The 16,145-nt window shown below is 57.1% G+C and overlaps 1 long non-coding RNA gene across 1 annotated transcript; it reads left to right on the top strand.

Moving 5' to 3' along the window:
* Window positions 1-2,267, top strand: LOC311530937. The gene is made up of 3 exons (XR_014714123.1): window positions 1-101; window positions 1,735-1,832; window positions 2,193-2,267. It is a non-coding gene; the product is annotated as an uncharacterized lncRNA (long non-coding RNA).
* Window positions 2,268-16,145: the final 13,878 nt, after the last annotated feature.

Below are 16,145 nucleotides of genomic sequence, written 5' to 3'. Positions count from 1 at the left end.
ATCCTCTCCAGCCTGCCTTGGGCTTGGAGAGTGAGGAGGAGGGCGAGGGACGTCTGCTGACCCTGAACATCCGCCATCCATTATCCCATCACTGAGAGCAAGTGAGTGGCATTCGGGTTCCTCGGTGGCTTCCCCTGTCTGTCTGGGGAGAGGCAGAAATGGGGAGAGACTATCTCCAAAGAGGGATTTCATATGCAAACAGCCCCCAAGAGCCCCTCCCTCTTAGGCCAGGCAGGGGCTTCTCCAGAGCCGTTTCCAGTGTGTTTGGAAAGGTTCCAGCAATGGGGCTCCCAGCCCTTCCCTTGTGAGACACTGTTCCCCAGGCTGAGAGTCTCAGAGCTGGGCCAGACCCTGTGAGCTGCTGAGCCTGGAAATCAATGGGGAACAAGGAGGGCCCTGGTCTTCCTGTGCCTAGGGTCTTTGTGACTTTGACGTGGGGAATGGTTTCCCAGAAGTCCGGACTCCTGGCTTCTGTTCCTTCTCTAGCCTGGGTGGGAGAGTGGCCTGGGACGACAGGAGGGGGCTGCTTGTCTAGAGTAACCGATGGTCTTTGGGACTGACCCCATTGCTGGAAAAGGATGAGACTTCCTGGATATTGCAGCAGCAGGGATTACGAGGGGGAACGTTGGGAGCAGATCATGCAATGAACTCCTGCCCGTGTGTGTAGATGGCACTCCCTGCACTCCTGTGGGGGCAGAGGGGGCGGCTGTGGTTGGAGCAGGGAGGAGGAGGGACAGAAAAGGCCCATGAGTGAAAGGCTGCCTTGAGCCCAGATTCACCCCTGCTCCCCGCTCGGTTCCAGGATGGCCAGGCTCCTGCGGATGTTGCGGAGGAAGGCTCTGCAGGTGGCCCCAGAGCCTGAGGGAAGCAGCTGCCATCTTCCCAAGGGGCAGAGCAAGCCCTGTGTCCCCGCTGGCGGGGAAGCAGGTCCCGTCCAGGCCAGATGGCGGAAGTGCCCGGCCTTCTGGAAAAGGACCCCGGCTCCCGGCGCAGGCGCCGAGCTGGGAGAGGCCCCGACCAGGCCCCAGTGGAGCTGGCCCAGGCTGCGGTTTGGCAGACAGGACCCAGCCCAGGAGGGGCGCCGGGCACGGTGGCTCTGGGGCTTGTTCTGTGGGCAGCAGCGGCCCCAGGAGCCCAGCCCTCGTTCCCATCAGGAGGCATCGCCCTGCCCGGTCTCTGAGGCCCTTCCAGCCCCCGCCGGCCAGGAGGGGGAAGGTCCCTGTCCCAGCACCGGCAGCTCAGCAGGGGACAGCGGCAGCACCTGGGCCTCTGGCAGCAGCCAGGCCGATGGAGGCCACTGCTTTGTTCCAGGTGAGGAGCCAGGCTGGGCTCCGGGGGGGGTGAGGACGGGATGTGAACACCCTGGGTCCAGACGCTCTCCCAGAGATATGGGGGGGGTCCCCAGCCCAGGTGTCTGGCATGAGCCCCGCGAACCCCACGGACAGCAGCAGCCGTCACACAGCTGCCCCTTCCCCACGGGGACCTGGGGGTGGGGGTGTGAAGAGCTGCTGCCACTTTGGTCCTTGGTGCTCCGGGGCCGGGGGAATCGGCACCTCCCCTGGAGTCCTGGGCAGGGGAGGGGGGCTCTGCTCTGGGCTTCGGCAGCTGTTGGGGGCTGCAGGCATCCCTGAGAGGGAGGTTTGGGGCCCGATCTGCCCTGGGTGTTGAGGTGGGAAGGGGGGTCTTGAATCCTGCTCTGCCCACCACGCCCCTGTCCTTCCCTCCCTGGTGCAGGGACCCCCCTGGATTCGGAGCAGGAGGAAGGGGTGGACGTGGCCAAAGATAAAGCTGCTCTCAAGGTCATCCGAGAGCAGCTCCAGTGCAGAGATAAGGTACAAATGTTCCCCACCTGGGCTGGAACCAAGATTGCCCTGTCCCTTCCCAGCATCCCCACCCCCTGCCCAGGGTCTTGTCCCTCCTGATCCACCACCCCTAATGGGGCCCTTTTACATCCATGATGTGGGACCCCCAAGATGGGGGTGTTTGTCCCACAACAGCCCAGGTCCTCTCCCCCCACAGGCACTGTCCCAGTTCCTGATCCTGCTTGTGTAGGAGTCGTGGGGGATTTGGACAATAGGCGGGTCCCCACAATCCCCCATTGAGGCCTGAGCCCTGGAGCTGGTGTGGGTGGGGCAGGAAGGTCCCTCGCTAACAGGTTCTCTCTCGCTATCCCCCACTCCTGGTGGGTCCAGGATGAGGAGCAGCAGCTCCTGTTCCTTCAGGCCATCTACCCCGCATGTCTGGCTGCACGGGAGAGAGGGGAGGACACGCTGGAGCCGCGCTGCTCCAAGGCGGCTGTGGTGAAGAGGATCGTGGTGAGTGAGACACGCCATACGGCAGCTGGAGGGAGGAGGGAGACATGGGATTGGCAGGGGTATGGACAGGCTAATGGGTGGGGGCAGGGTACTGTTGGAGGGGGCAGCAGAGGGCAGGGATTGCTGTCGCTGAAGACTTGGGAGAAGAGAAGGGAGAAATTGTGAGATTGGTCAGTAGTGGGCAGGGGGGGAATTGTGGGGCTGGAGGGCAGCTGAGAGTTGGGAACAAGGAATCACATGGTCCCAGCTCGGTCATCGGGATGGGGCTGAATGGGGGCATTTTTGACAGGGAGGAGGAGAGAAGGGGATTGGGAGTGAGCTGGGCAGGAATCCGAGAAGGGGGACAAGTCTGATGGGCAGGAAGGGAGCGGGAGGTGGTGGGGGATCCTGCTGGCAATGTGGAGCACTGGCTGTGTCATCTCTCTGGGAAGTGTCAGTTGGACCTGAATCTCACATGCTCCTTTGTCTCCTTCGCGTCTCACAGGAGCTCATCGAGGATCTTCCCGATGACTCGTCACCCAGCGCCGTCCTCGCTCACTCCCTGGCTGCAGTGGGCTACCTCTGGTACTGAGACAGCCCCACCCCCCCACCCTGCCGGCTCCTCTCACCCCAGTGCTGCTCAGGCCCAAGGCTGGGAGTCACCGTCACTGTCCCTCCCAGGTCACCTCCGAAGAGTGGCGCCTCTGCAGAGATGGTGGGGTGGGGAGGGTCACTCTCTCCTGGCGGGGCTCTTCTTTTCACTCCCATAACATGACAGGGGCCTTGGGGAGGGGCTCACTCCTGGGCTCAGATACAGGAGGGGCAGCAGGCTCCAGGGAACAGGAGCTATTCCTGTCCTGCCACTGTCTGTCTGGGATGCCTTGGCCTTGTCATTCCCTAGCTAAGTGCCTCAGTTTCCATTCTCGCCAGCCTGTGCCTCTATCCCTGTGGCTTGGTGTCCGTGTTGGCGACAGTCCCACCCCCGTACTGCACAGTCTAATACCAGCTCCTCTCTCTTGCCAGCACCATGAAACCTGCCCTGGAGCCAGCCCTAGAGACCCACCTCTTGCGAGCTGCCCTTCACTCCGTCTTCACCCTGGGCACAGAGAAGGACACCACCGGCATCCAGGTACCTCCTCCTCCTCCATCCTCCTCCTCTTCCAGAGTAGTCCTTGGTCCCTGCTCCCTTGATTCGCTGGAGCTCCAGATTTAGGGGTGGGGTAGCGGAGATGGAACAAGCTGCAGGGTTGGATCCTTCCCTCCAGCAGGGAAGAGATTACCCCTCCATGGGGGATTTCTTTCTTTCTTTCTTTCTTTCTTTCTTTCTTTCTTTTTCTTTCTTTCTTTCTTTCATAAGCCGTCTTTTGCCCAGATGGCAAAAGGTCCAGGGGTCATCAATTCTTGCGAATTGCCTGCAGTGGGATGTGAAGGAGAGAGGCCAGGAGATGTGTTTGGGAGTCTCCCGAGTGCTTCCCAGAGACCCCTCTTCCCATCCTTTGACAGGTATAGGCCTAGGTTCCCTAACTCTGACCCATGATTTGCAGGCTCTGCACAAAGTCATCCCAGAGGTCCTGGATTCCATGCTGGGGAACCTGCTGGCAGAGTCCCCAGACACTGACAGGCTCCACTTCATCTTGGAGGTGAGACCCATTTTACCTGAACTCTTTGGGGGACTGGTAAGGAGAGACTGGAAGATGCATTTTCTACTCTGTCCTCCTAGCTGGGTCCCCAGTGGGCCGTCCTTGGTTGGGGAGGTCAGTGCAATGCAGTGTCAGGTCCTTCCTTCTTGAGGGACAGAGGAAGGAGCTGGGACTTCAAGCCAGAGCTCTGCCTGGTTCTGCTGAGCACTAACCACAGGGCTCCCGACTGTCTTGGGGAGTGAGAGTGCACCTGGCCACTGAGTCTGACCTTCCTCCTTTCCCCACAGCATGTCAACTTCTGGGTCGTGTCCAGGGTGTCCCAGGAGCGAGCCAGGGCCATCAGGAGCAGCACAGCCCTTCTGAGATACACAGTCACCCTCCCTGAGTTTGACGTAAGTGAGCTCCGAGCCCAGCTTGCTGGCTCCAGGCGGAGGCGGGCTGGCTCCAGCGGGCTGCAGGATCTGCTGCTGCTGCCGGGGCTGTGGGTTAGGAGGGTTCTTCATGGGGAGGCAGAGTCAGAGCAGGACTGAGCTAGGCTTATGTCAAGTTCTTCTTGTCCTGGTTCAGTGTTGTCCCTGGGCCTTTAAGGGGACCATGCTCCAGCCCCTGCTTGGCATCCCAAAGCAGCTCCAGGCTCCCTTGGCAGCAGAGCAAATGAAGGGTCGATCTCAAGCTCCTCTCCTCAGCATCTCCTGCAGAGGGGCTAAGAGGAAGGAGCCCTCTGGCCCAGAGAGGACAGGGAGCTGAGAGGAAAATGCTGATGGAGTCCCCTCTCCTCTCCCTTCCATTAGATCTCAGCCGAGTTCCCTCAGATGGGTCGCCATGTGGCCCAGCTGGCTCTATTGGTCAGCGATCCAGACAAGGACATCAGCCGGCAGGCCAGGGAGGGGACTTACCGGCTCTACCAACTGCTGCTCCAACAGAGGGGTAAGGAACCCAGCTGGGACACGGAACCCAATAGGGGACTGAGAGTGACCACAGGTGGATAATGGGACCCCAGACCATTTCTCTCATACTGACCCCAGCCGGAGGACAAGTCTCTCTCTGCCTCTGTTCTTCTCCACTCCACTGTGCAGCCACCAATGGGATTGGAAGGACACAGAAACTGCAACCAGAATGAGGAGAAAAGTCTCTCTCTCTCTCTCTCTCTCTCTCTTCCAGGCCTGACCATACATGAGGCGGAAGATCTCTGGTGCTATGACTGGCACCAGGACAGCAGGCTCTTGGGCTACAAGAACACAGCCAGAGTGGGGGAGGTAAGGGCACTGTGCCAGGGCATGACACAGCTCAGGGAGTGGGGCTGGCTGGGTTCCCTGTAGTGGATGCCTCCTGGAGACAGGAAAAGAGCCCGCTCCTTATTTCCAGCTCAGAGTTCCTCATCCAGCAACCAGTGGGACAGGCTGGTGCTAAAGGTCCCAGATTGGAACCTCACTAGTTGCCGTGATTTGAGTGTCTTACATGGCTGCTTTGCTACGTGGCATGAGGAGAATCCCCGGGTGGGTGAGTTAATATAGGATTATGGCTCTGGGCATCTCTCTGCTCCTTGTCCCCCTGGCTGATCCCCAAGTATCTTAGAGGAGAGCACTGGGTCAGTCAGTCACAACAGCTTGATCAGACCCTTGTTTAATTCCCTGCACCCTGTAGAAGCAGAGAAAGGAGGTGGGCTTTGCCCAATTCCATTGCCGGTCAGGAAGCAGAATGCCCCAACCTGGGAACTGGGTAGGGGACATAGTGAGCTCCAGAGCCAATATGGACCACATGGGCCCCCCTCATGTCTCCAGACCTGGCCAGGGAATGGCAGAGTGTCTGGACCTCAGCCACTGTTCCAAAGAAGCACATTGTCACTGAGCCAAGTTGCGGCTACTTGCTGCACAAGTAGAAAATCGAAGACACCCCCCGGCCCCGTCTCACAACTGTGGTGAGAATATCCAAACCTTCGAACACACTGTAACACAGTGCCCCCAGACTGGAGTCAAAGGTGAAATGGGTGATTTCCACAACATCACAGAGGAGGCCTTGGAATGGCTCCTGGATGGACAAGGGCATCTACAGAATGCTGCTCCACAGACGCCCTGTGAGAGAGACTGTGTGAGCTTGTCCCGCCTCCCACAAGCTGAATTGCTGCAGCAGAAGAAAAGTCTCCAAGGAGTGTCTGTGATGGGGACTGAGCCATGAGTCTCCTTGTCCTTGTCAGGCTGCAGGTTGGATTCCCCTTGAAGAAACTAAGGCGCTGCAGAGGCCATAGCCAGCAACTAGAGAAATCACTTAACTGGGGGGAAGAGACCTTTGGTCTGTCAGCTCGAACCCCCTCCCCACCCTGCACACGCACACTCCTCTCGCCACTGAGGTGCAGGAGATCTCTCTGCTAGAAGCAACACAGGGTCCCCTGTCATCTGTGCCCTGCACAGCAGAGTGGGCCTGCTCACACATATTAGAGATCCATTTCCAGCCCATCCTGGCCCCTGCCATGAATTGCCCTCCCGAAAGAGCCACTGGAGGCTTTGGTCCCTAAGCATCTGCGACCATTTAATAAAGGGGCTTCCCTGAGACCCTGAAAGCCTCCTGGGGAATGAAGTGCCTTAGCCACAGCAGCTCTCTTCCCCGCCCTTTGGGGCAGTAGACGCCATTGTATGGCCAGGACTTGGAGGTTGGCTCTGGGTAATCTGCTTGAGCCTCTTGTCCTCTTGGTTCTAGGTCTTTGGAAAATTCTTCTCCGTCGGGCAGAGAAGATCTTTCCTGCAGACAGCAGTGCTGGCGATCCACGACCCACTGCTGCGTGTCAGCCAGGCTGGGCTGGTGCTGGTCTATTCCCTCCTGGGGGAAGCCCAGCAACTGATGGGGGACACGGTAAGCAGCTGCAATCGACTCAGAAGCTTGGGGTGGTGCCCAGGGCCTCCTTCCCATCCTCTCGCCATTCGCTGGCCTGGTAGCAAGGAGCCTAGTGGGGACTTCTGGACTTCATGGACTTCTCTTCTAAGGATGTGGTGCTCTGCTATCACTCCTGGGAAGGACAGGAGAGTCCCCTAAGTACCCTCTGGGAACCTTTCCTGCCCCACAGACCTGCACCCATTTCCCCATAGTCTAGTGTCCATGTAACCTGAGCCACTATCGAGAGTTGCTCCCATCCCTGGCAGCCTGGGTGTCCAAGAACTGACTGGTTATGGCGACCGACCAGGAAGGGCTGAGGCACATGCGCGTGGGAAGCTGGTCTTGCTGCTGGTCGGGCTGGACCTGCTCTTGAGAGATTGGGAGGATTCAGTCAGCAGGGGCTGCTGACCTGCCCCGTTCACCAGGGCTGCCATCCTGTGGCTTCAGTTTTTGTCACTGGGGTGACTTGGGGAAAGGTCTCAACCTCTCCCCATTCCACTTCACTGCTGCCAGAATCCCTCCCGCCCCCCGCCACCCTTCTAGAGCCTCCTCCCTGCCCTACCTGGGTGGGGATGGAGGTGGGGTGGAGGAGAGGGTTCTCCGAACTTGAGTGGTGTCCCCAGGTGGGTTGGAGGTGGAACAGCTGTCAGGGGCACGGATGGGGAGGTGGCAGGAGCTCACCCGACAAGGAGGGGGGTTGGCACTGGAGGTCACTAGAGAGGACAGCAAGCCTCCATCCTGGGGGTCAGCAGGGTGAATCTACCAGTCAGACATGAGCAGCTGCTGGGTGGAAATGATGGTGCTGGTTCCAGGTGCCCTTCATCCTCCCTGATTCCTGGGGAGTGTCTCAGTCTCTGACATGTTCTCGTTCCCCTGCAGCACGAGGATGTCACAGCCAAGGTCATGGGCCAGCTTCACATCATCCGGCACTTGCACCAGATGCCCGAGGCGCTGCAAGGGCTGTGGCTCATCTGATGCTCTTCAAGGTTCCCCTCCCTGTTCAGCAAGTCCCGCTCCCTGCTGCAGGTACTGCTCTGTTTCACTGTAAATGGGGGGCTAGTGGAAGCGGAAATGGAGGCCCCTGGCACTCACAGAAACTCTCTCCCCTCTCTGTGGAGCTGGGTCCTTCCCTCGGCCCCCCAAATTCCTTCATCTGGGGCAGGAGCTCTTTCCCTCGCACCCATATCCCTCCCCTCTTTCCTTGATCTGACCCCCATCCCATTCCCCATGTTCCCAGGCAGAGATCTGCCTTCCCCATATGGCGCAGAAGGACCTTTGTGTCAGGGCTACAGACTGTCTGCCCAACTGAAGCTCAGGAAGCTCCACATTTGAGGAGGTGAGGATGGGACAGAGGCTGAGGGCTAGCTTCATCTCCTGCCCTTTATTCTTCGTTTGGCCCTTCTCTGTGCTCTCAGAGTGTCACATGAATAGGAGCCTCCTCCCCCCGTGTCTTCTAGGCCCTGGGGTGTGTGACAGCCTCCCAGATGGGTGCAGTCAGAAGCTGAACCACCTCAGGGAGCAGTGGGGACAGGTCCCTTGTCCTAGGAAGCCAAGCAGTGGTAGTTCTCAAAGAGGCTGAGAGGGAAGACCCCACTCCCTCATGGAGGTAAGAGCCATTGACTTCTTTGGGCATATGGGTTTCTTGGGGGAGAAATGGGATCCCTGCTGCATAGCCTGGGTGGGAGCTTCCCCCATCCCTGCGACAGAGACATTTCCATCAATGTGCCACCCTTGTGTTTTTCCTAGCAAGAGGCTCCCCAGAGAACTCCTACTCCAACCTGTTCTCCTGGGAGGGTTTCTGGGAGGAGGCTTCCTTCTCTCACTCTCCAACTCCATCATACAGTCTCTTTCACCTAACATCTCCGCTCTCCAGCTCCATTTCCTGCAGCGGGACAAACGGACCTTCAGCTCCTAGAGAACAGAGTCTGACCTCCTTCTGATCAGCAATGGGGTTTCACCATCCCCTCAACAAACCTGTCAGCCGGGCTGGACCGGATTGGAAGGAGGAGGGTATCGAACAGGGTGGCTTGGCCTATGGCTGCCTAGCCTGGGGCTAGGCCAAATTGATGACCAAGTGAGCCCCACCTGAGAGGAAACAAGGGAAAACAGCAGCAAAAGTCCAGAAGCAGAGCGAGCTGTTCAGTAGATGGCCTTGGGCCAAACTCTGGAGTCCAGGTTAGGACTGGCTTCTCTCACCGTCCCTAAGGAAGGGTACATAGAAGACCCTAGAAACCCAAAAAGAGCAGGCCGAACCGAAATCAGGCTGAGGAAGAACTCCCCACGAGGGTGGAAGGCCTTGTTTCTGTTCAAGACATTTTTGGACTTTGTTTGCAAGGAGCATGACCCAGGAAGGAGTGGAGTAAAGGACAGTCACCTGGTTGGAGGGCTGAGTTCCCAGCCAACAAACTGCAATAGTGAGTATCAGCGGGGTTGCTAGCCCATCTAGAAAGCGGTGACCCGAGGCCTGGCCAGCATCTAGCGGTGAGTGAACTCTGGTACACACCCAAAGAGGCTGTGTCTGGAGCCCTGTGTAGCCTCTTCTGTGGGAAGTTGCCATGGGTCAGTGGAGCTGGAATCTCTCCTGCTCCTTTGGTCTCTTTGGGCTTCACAGGAGATGTCTGGTGAACTGCCCTTGGACTCTGGGCCCAGCACCGCTCAGAAATTATTCGCTACCTTCAGAGAGACAGGGCACAGCTCAGCCTGTTGGGTAGGCTGGAGACCCACACTTCACTCGAACACACAACACTGAGGTGGTTTGGGAAGCATAGTAACAAAGAAGAGATTTAAGTGATACTAAGCAAGAGAAAGAGAGACATTTCAAAGAGAGAAACAAAACACAACACACTTTGTCGTGACTAAAACTGAATCTTAACAAGTCACAATCTTTGCCTTAGCAGTTTCCACACTAACATCTCAGCTTTCCTAACAGACCTTCTTTGATGTCTCTGTAGGGTAGAAAACTTCTCTGTCGAATCCGCTGATTTGATTGCTTTGTCTTCTGGTTTCAGACCCTCTGTTCTCCTTCTGGGGTGCCTGGACCCTGATTGTAACATCTCTCTGGCCCAGCCTCTTACACAGATGTGTGCTGCAGCCAGCCCAGCGCAGGGAGCAGTGGGGACAGATGATCTCCTCCTGTCAGACCAAGCAACAGGGGTCCCCTTGAGGCTTAGATGGAAGATCCCAGGCATCTCCTGGAGGTAAGAACCGTCCACTCTTCTGGACACTTGGGGCTGTTGCAACAAAGAGGGGACTCCTGTTCCATAGCCTATTTGTCCTCATGACTGTGTTTTTTTCTTCTCAGAGGATGCATCTGGGACCCTGGAGACTGTTTCGTGCAGGAGGTTTGAGTGGGGAGAGATCACTCACTGTCCTGACCCATGGGTCATTAACCCGGGTCTGCAGGGTTCATGGGAGCAGCCACACTCCAGCACGCTACCTGGAAGCCTATGAAAAACTGCTTACCTAGGACTGACGAAGTCCAGACCCAGTTTGAGGCTCCATCCCTGACGCCCATTGGCAGAGTCCCAGAGCAGCTAATCGGCCCCCGGGACCTCCTTAAACCAGCAGCAGGAACAAGAAGCTGTCTGAACACCCGAGCTCCTCGCCCCTTCTGGACCGTGTGTTGGCTGTTCCTGCTCCCACTCCCCAGGCTTGATTTCCTGGCATCCGGACTCGGGGTGACCCATCTGATTTGAGGTTCTGAACCCAATTTGGTCTTTTGCTTCTGCTCTTCCAGTGTCCTCACCCAGCTGACTCTCGACTCCTGTCTTGTGAGTGTGGACTCTGCCTCTGACCACTAGGTCTGGCTGCCCATGACCCAGCCATGACACTTGACTTTTCTACAATTCCTCCAGTGCCCTTTTCTGCTCTCCAGCTCTGCTCTCCCAGCAAGACACATCGATCCCTTGGCTCCCAGAGTCCTGCTTGCCTGCTAGTCAAGGGCTCAGGGGGAGAGCTTGTCTTGCCCCCTCCCGCATCACAGCTGCTTTTCCTCGGGGACTCTCCCTAGCGCAGAGGAGAATCCGCCCTGGCAGCAATTCAGGACGTCACAGAAGGGATGGTCTGCTCAGCTCCCTCTGCAATGCCACTGCCCGAGACCATGAGGAGTGGGTGCCCAGTGACTGCGCCGGCAGCTCCTTGAGAGACTCCTGGGGGCAGGGTAGTCGTGTTTCACTGTGACCGCAGGAAGCCATGCGAAGAGTGCAGCATCGAGGAGACTCTCCTGCTGTCCCAAAGGGTTTTTGTTCTCCTGCACGGTCAGACCGTGGGGCCAGGTTGGAGAATGGGGAAGAGCTGTTTGGTGATGAGTCGGAGGATTCACCATATAGGTGGCAGCAGCTGCAGATCCTGGAGTCCCTGTGGTCGGGTTACCATGAGTCCGGAGTTTCCCGGACATGTCCGGCTTTTGGGGTTTTAAATCGCCCTCCGGGAGGAATTTTTAAAACTCTCCAAAGGTCCGAGATTTCCCTCCCAATGCAGCACTCTGGGGGCGGGCGGGGGGAGCTGCACGCTCTGCGGGGGAGCACGGCACTGTGTCTGGCTCCGCACCCCAGACACACTGCTCTGAGCAGCAGGGTACGGGGGCCAGGGGGCTGGAGAAGGGGCATGGGGTCCGAAGGGACAGTCAGGGGACAGGGAGCAGGAGGGGTTGGATGGGTCAGGGGTTCTGAGGGGAGCCTGTCAGTGGGTGGGCATTTGGAGAGGGGTCGGGGGAGTCAAGGGACAGGGAGCTGGGGAGGGGGTGGATGGGGCGGAGATTCAGGGAGGAAGTCAGAGGCGGGGAGCAAGGGGGGTTAGATGGGTTGGGCGTTATGTGGGGGCAGTCAGGGGACAGGGAGTGGTTGGATGGGTGTGGGATAGCTGGGGGTCTGTCAGGGGGCGGGGGTGCAGATAGGGAGCGGGGCAGTCAGGGGACAGGTAGGGGGTGGAGTTCTTGGGGGGCAGTTAGGGTGGGGGGGTCTAAGGAGGGGGCAGTTGGAGAAAGGGAGAAGGAAGGCTTAGATAGAGAGGAGGGTCCTGGGAGGGGGCGATCAGGGGACAAGGAGCAGGGGGGGTTGGATGGGTTGGCAGTTCTGTGGGGGGCAGTCACGGGGCAGGAAGTGGGAGGGAGTAGATAGGGGGCAAGGCTACCACTCCCCCCCCACCCTCGGAGTGTCCTCTTTTTTGAAAGTTCAAATATCGTAACCCTACCCTATGGGCCCAGCCTCTGCTCCTGAGAGTTCAGGCGAACCTCCCCCTGTTCTCAGGGAGTCTTTGGCTTTGGCGGCTGGGCCTGCCTGCCGAGACAGAGGACTCAGTGTTTCCATCCGGCTGCTCAGGTGCCAATGCAGACACCCAAAGACGTGAAGAATGGAAGTGAAAGAGCAAAGCTGGACCCTCCGCTGAGCTCCTGCGATCAAGTGAGCCCAGCCTGGGAGAGAGGAGGGAAAGCTCCAAGGTGGCTGGTGGCTGCAGGGAGCCAGGGGAGGAGAAATAAATAGTTCATGATGAATCCTACAGGCTTTGTCTTGTGTGGTGAAGGGTTTCAAATGGGTCTAGTTACTATCACATTCAACTTTACAATCGCTGTGTCTGATTGAAGGGCAGGTCTGGAAAGGTCAGAGGTCACTCGAGGAGCTTCAAGTCTCCGATTCTGTCCCTATTGCCTGCTTTGACCAGCTGATCTCAACCCAACACCTCCCTCAGGTGGTCGCAGTGATGAGCTACCCCTGACAGACACAAAACAAAGAAGTCAGAATGGAGTTCTCCCCACTCCTTCTTACTCTGACTCAGGGGTACAGTCCTTGCTGAGTGCATTCTCCCCCTGCTCTGATTTGGGGTGCCGTCCCTACTTGGTGCAATCCACTGCCCTTCACTTGCACCATGGCTCATTGCAAAATCCCTTCCTTCCCTCCCTCTCTATCTTCGCGGATCGGGGCTTGCCGTCCCGGTCAGGTCAATTGCCCACTAGTGCCTTGCCTAGAGAGTGGGGCACTCTCACTGCAGGATGCACTTGTTTCATGAAGCCGGGAATCTTGTTGCCAGGCGAACCTCCCGGAGGTGGGGAGATGCTGTATTGCTCGAGGTAACCAGGGTGGAGTGTTGTGGTTTGCTTCCTTCAGTCAGCCGTGGTGATCTCACACTCTTCGTACTGCCCCGGGTATGGTGAGGAAAACACACTGCCCTGTGGGATCTTTCCCAGGAGGCGTGGCTTGGCTGGCTCCTGGCTCAGGTTGTGTGGCTCTCACAGGCTGGGGTTAGCTCACTGTGGCACACGCGGTACAGTGACTGGCGGCTGGTACCCGGTGTAATCCAGGTGGACTGCAGGGCTCAGTCTCGTGTCACTTTGGGTTTTAAAGAGAGGCAAAGCTGGGACTCTGTGTTGCGGGACATGATGTCACGGGGAAGCGATTTGCTGGAGGATACAGGAGACTGGTGCAAAGCTCCTTCATCATGAAAACCTGTCCTGCAGTATCCAGGGTGTGTCGGGCCTTTGGCAAACTCCCAGCACTTTCTGCTCTTTCCTTATTCCCACGCAGTCCGGTCCAGGCATTCGGCCGAGTGAACGACCATTCAGCAGTTAAAGAGAGCTCAGAGGGGAGCCTTCTTTTAGCAGAGCCCATTGAACAACTTCTGAGCTTGGTTCCTGGGGGCAGCGCTCCCAGCATCTTGGTTCAGGAGGCTGCAATCAGAGGCTGCCTCTGGGGTGTGAGCCTGTAGACGGAGTGGGGACAGACAGATGCCATGTGACTTGGTTGATGGTTGAGCAGAGCAGCCTGCACCAGGTGAGAGGGAAGTTTGATTGCTCCATACACAGGGGGAGGGGTTATTTGTTAAGACTCAGCCCTAATCCGTGTCAGGCGGCGGTATCCAGCGTCAGGGAAGGGGTCCCAGCTCAAAGTAACCCTGGAACAAGCATCACACTCAACAATCGCACAAGGCTTTTATCTAACTCAGGCAAGCCAGGAGCAGACCCAGGTCAAGATCTCTAGCCAGGGGCTCACACGCTCCCTCCCCCCGGCATAGCATAGCGCAAAACTGCTCTTCCCTCGCCCCGCCTGGCTAGACACACACAGAGCCTCTGTCCCGCGCCAACGGGGGGGCAGGGAAGGGGAAGGAGCTCTCTCGCCTGCTGCACACTGATGCTGTATGGGATAGGAGCAGGAGGGATGCATTGATTCAGGCTAGGGAGGGTGGCAGTCACTGCAGGGGGCCTTCGCTCCCTCCTCCTCAGCGATTTAAAATTGAGGTTTATTGGCAAGGACCAGCCCACCTCCCAGCAAGCTGGTTTTGGGAGAAACCTAAACCTGTTCACTCCAGGGCAGCTGTCCCAGCATTTCCTGGACAAGGAGCCCTCAGTGCAGGCTCTGTCGGGTCGCATGCATCGGTGGGTGGTTCTCTCTGAGTGCAGCAGCCACTGAAATTCCCTCCTGCCCCACCAGGTCTCCTCTGCACCGGTAACACCTGGGTCTTCTGCACAATGGCAGGGGTGGGGTGGTGGTGAGGGAGGTGGGGCATTAAGATTTTGCTCCAACAGAGGGAAGTGAAGGGAAGTCCAGTGCTCACCCTCCTCCAACCCCTCCGTTCCTGCGCTGAGCCCAGGGTGAGTCCGTGAAGTGCATCTGAACTGACGCTGGACCCAGAGGTAGCCCACCAGGGTGTGCAAAAGCCTAACCAGAATAAAGTGATTGTTAAGGTCTGGTGTCTGCTTAGTTAAGGGGGGCTGGGAGGACCATCACTGCACAGGCTGGATTCCCAGGATCCCAAGGGCTGCAGCATTAGGATCCATGGCTGTAAAGTGGAGAGACTGAGTTTACATATGGCCACTGCTCCCTCACTCAGCAGAAATACCAGATGTGAGTCAGACCAATTTGACTGGAAAGTTTCGGATGTCAGAATTGCCCAATTCTCCTGGGCTGCCTGCCAGTTTCAGGCTTAGAACTGCAGCCAAGAACTCAGAGATCATTGGCACGGCTGGATCATAGCCCATCCAAAGTGACAACTCTCTACACAATGTGCATGATAATCAAGTTGGGCCATTTCCTGCACAAATCCAGATTCTCTCACCCCCTCACCCCCCTCCCAAAAACCACACACACAAACTCACTATCCTGCTGGTACAGAAAGAGGGATTCTAGGTGGACTCCTCCTGAAGGTCGAAACAGCAGACTGGACTTCTACATAGAGTGCTTCCGCCGACGTGCACGGGCTGAAATTGTGGAAAAGCAGCATCACTTGCCCCATAACCTCAGCCATGCGGAACGCAATGTCATCCACAGCCTCAGAAACTTGGAGAGTGGTCAGTTTGGATGAGCTATTACCAGCAGGAGAGTGAGTTTGTGTGTGTATGGGGGTGGGGGGGTGAGAAAACCTGGATTTGTGCTGGAAATGGCCCACCTTGATTATCATGCACATTGTAGGGAGAGTGGTCACTTTGGATGAGCTATTGCCAGCGGGATAGTGAGTTTGTGTGTGTGGTTTTTGGGAGGGGCGTGAGGGGGTGAGAGAACCTGGATTTGTGCAGGAAATGGCCCAACTTGATTATCATGCACATTGTGTAGAGAGTTGTCACTTTGGATGGGCTATCACCAGCAGGAGAGTGAATTTGTGTGGGGGGGTGGAGGGTGAGAAAACCTGGATTTGTGCTGGAAATGGCCCAACTTGATGATCACTTTAGATAAGCTATTACCAGCAGGAGAGTGGGGTGGGAGGAGGTATTGTTTCATGGTCTCTGTGTATATAATGTCTTCTGCAGTTTCCACAGTATGCATCCGATGAAGTGAGCTGTAGCTCACGAAAGCTCATGCTCAAATAAATTGGTTAGTCTCTAAGGTGCCACAAGTCCTCCTGTTCTTTTTGCGAATACAGACGAACACGGCTGCTCCCCTGAAACCTGAAGATATATTGCGGAGCAGTTTGTGGGACGGCTGGCAGAGCAGAGGTGCTGGTGGAGCCGAGCAGTCTGTGGGATGCCTGGAGCAGCTTATGGGGGCGGCTGGCAGAGCAGAGTGGAGCCCCATGGAGAGGTGGGGCAATCGGCTTTGGACCACATAAGGTGCCCCTTAACCTCCACCCCCCCACCCCATCTCCACCCAGGTTGGGAGGTAAAACTCTGCAGATAAACTTTCGAACTCTGGGGCTGCCCTGACCAGGGACAGAGACTTTGGGGGTGTTGGACTTTTGGGACTTTGGGTGATTTGGGGTTGCTGGACTCAAGAACCAAAGGGAAAGGGCATGCCCCAATTTGCTTGGGGTGGGTTTTTTGCTCATGGGTTGTGTTAGGAATCCTGTTGGTGGTATTTCCCCAACATAATGCCACATTGTTTCTGTTATTAAAAGGCTTTGCTACACTCAGACTCTGTGC

This window comes from Lepidochelys olivacea (assembly GCF_965140295.1).
Source record: "Lepidochelys olivacea isolate rLepOli2 genome assembly, chromosome: 14".
NCBI lineage: Eukaryota > Metazoa > Chordata > Testudines > Cheloniidae > Lepidochelys > Lepidochelys olivacea.
The sequence above is the reverse complement of the archived record's forward strand: the minus strand, read 5'-3'. Positions and strand labels throughout refer to the sequence as shown.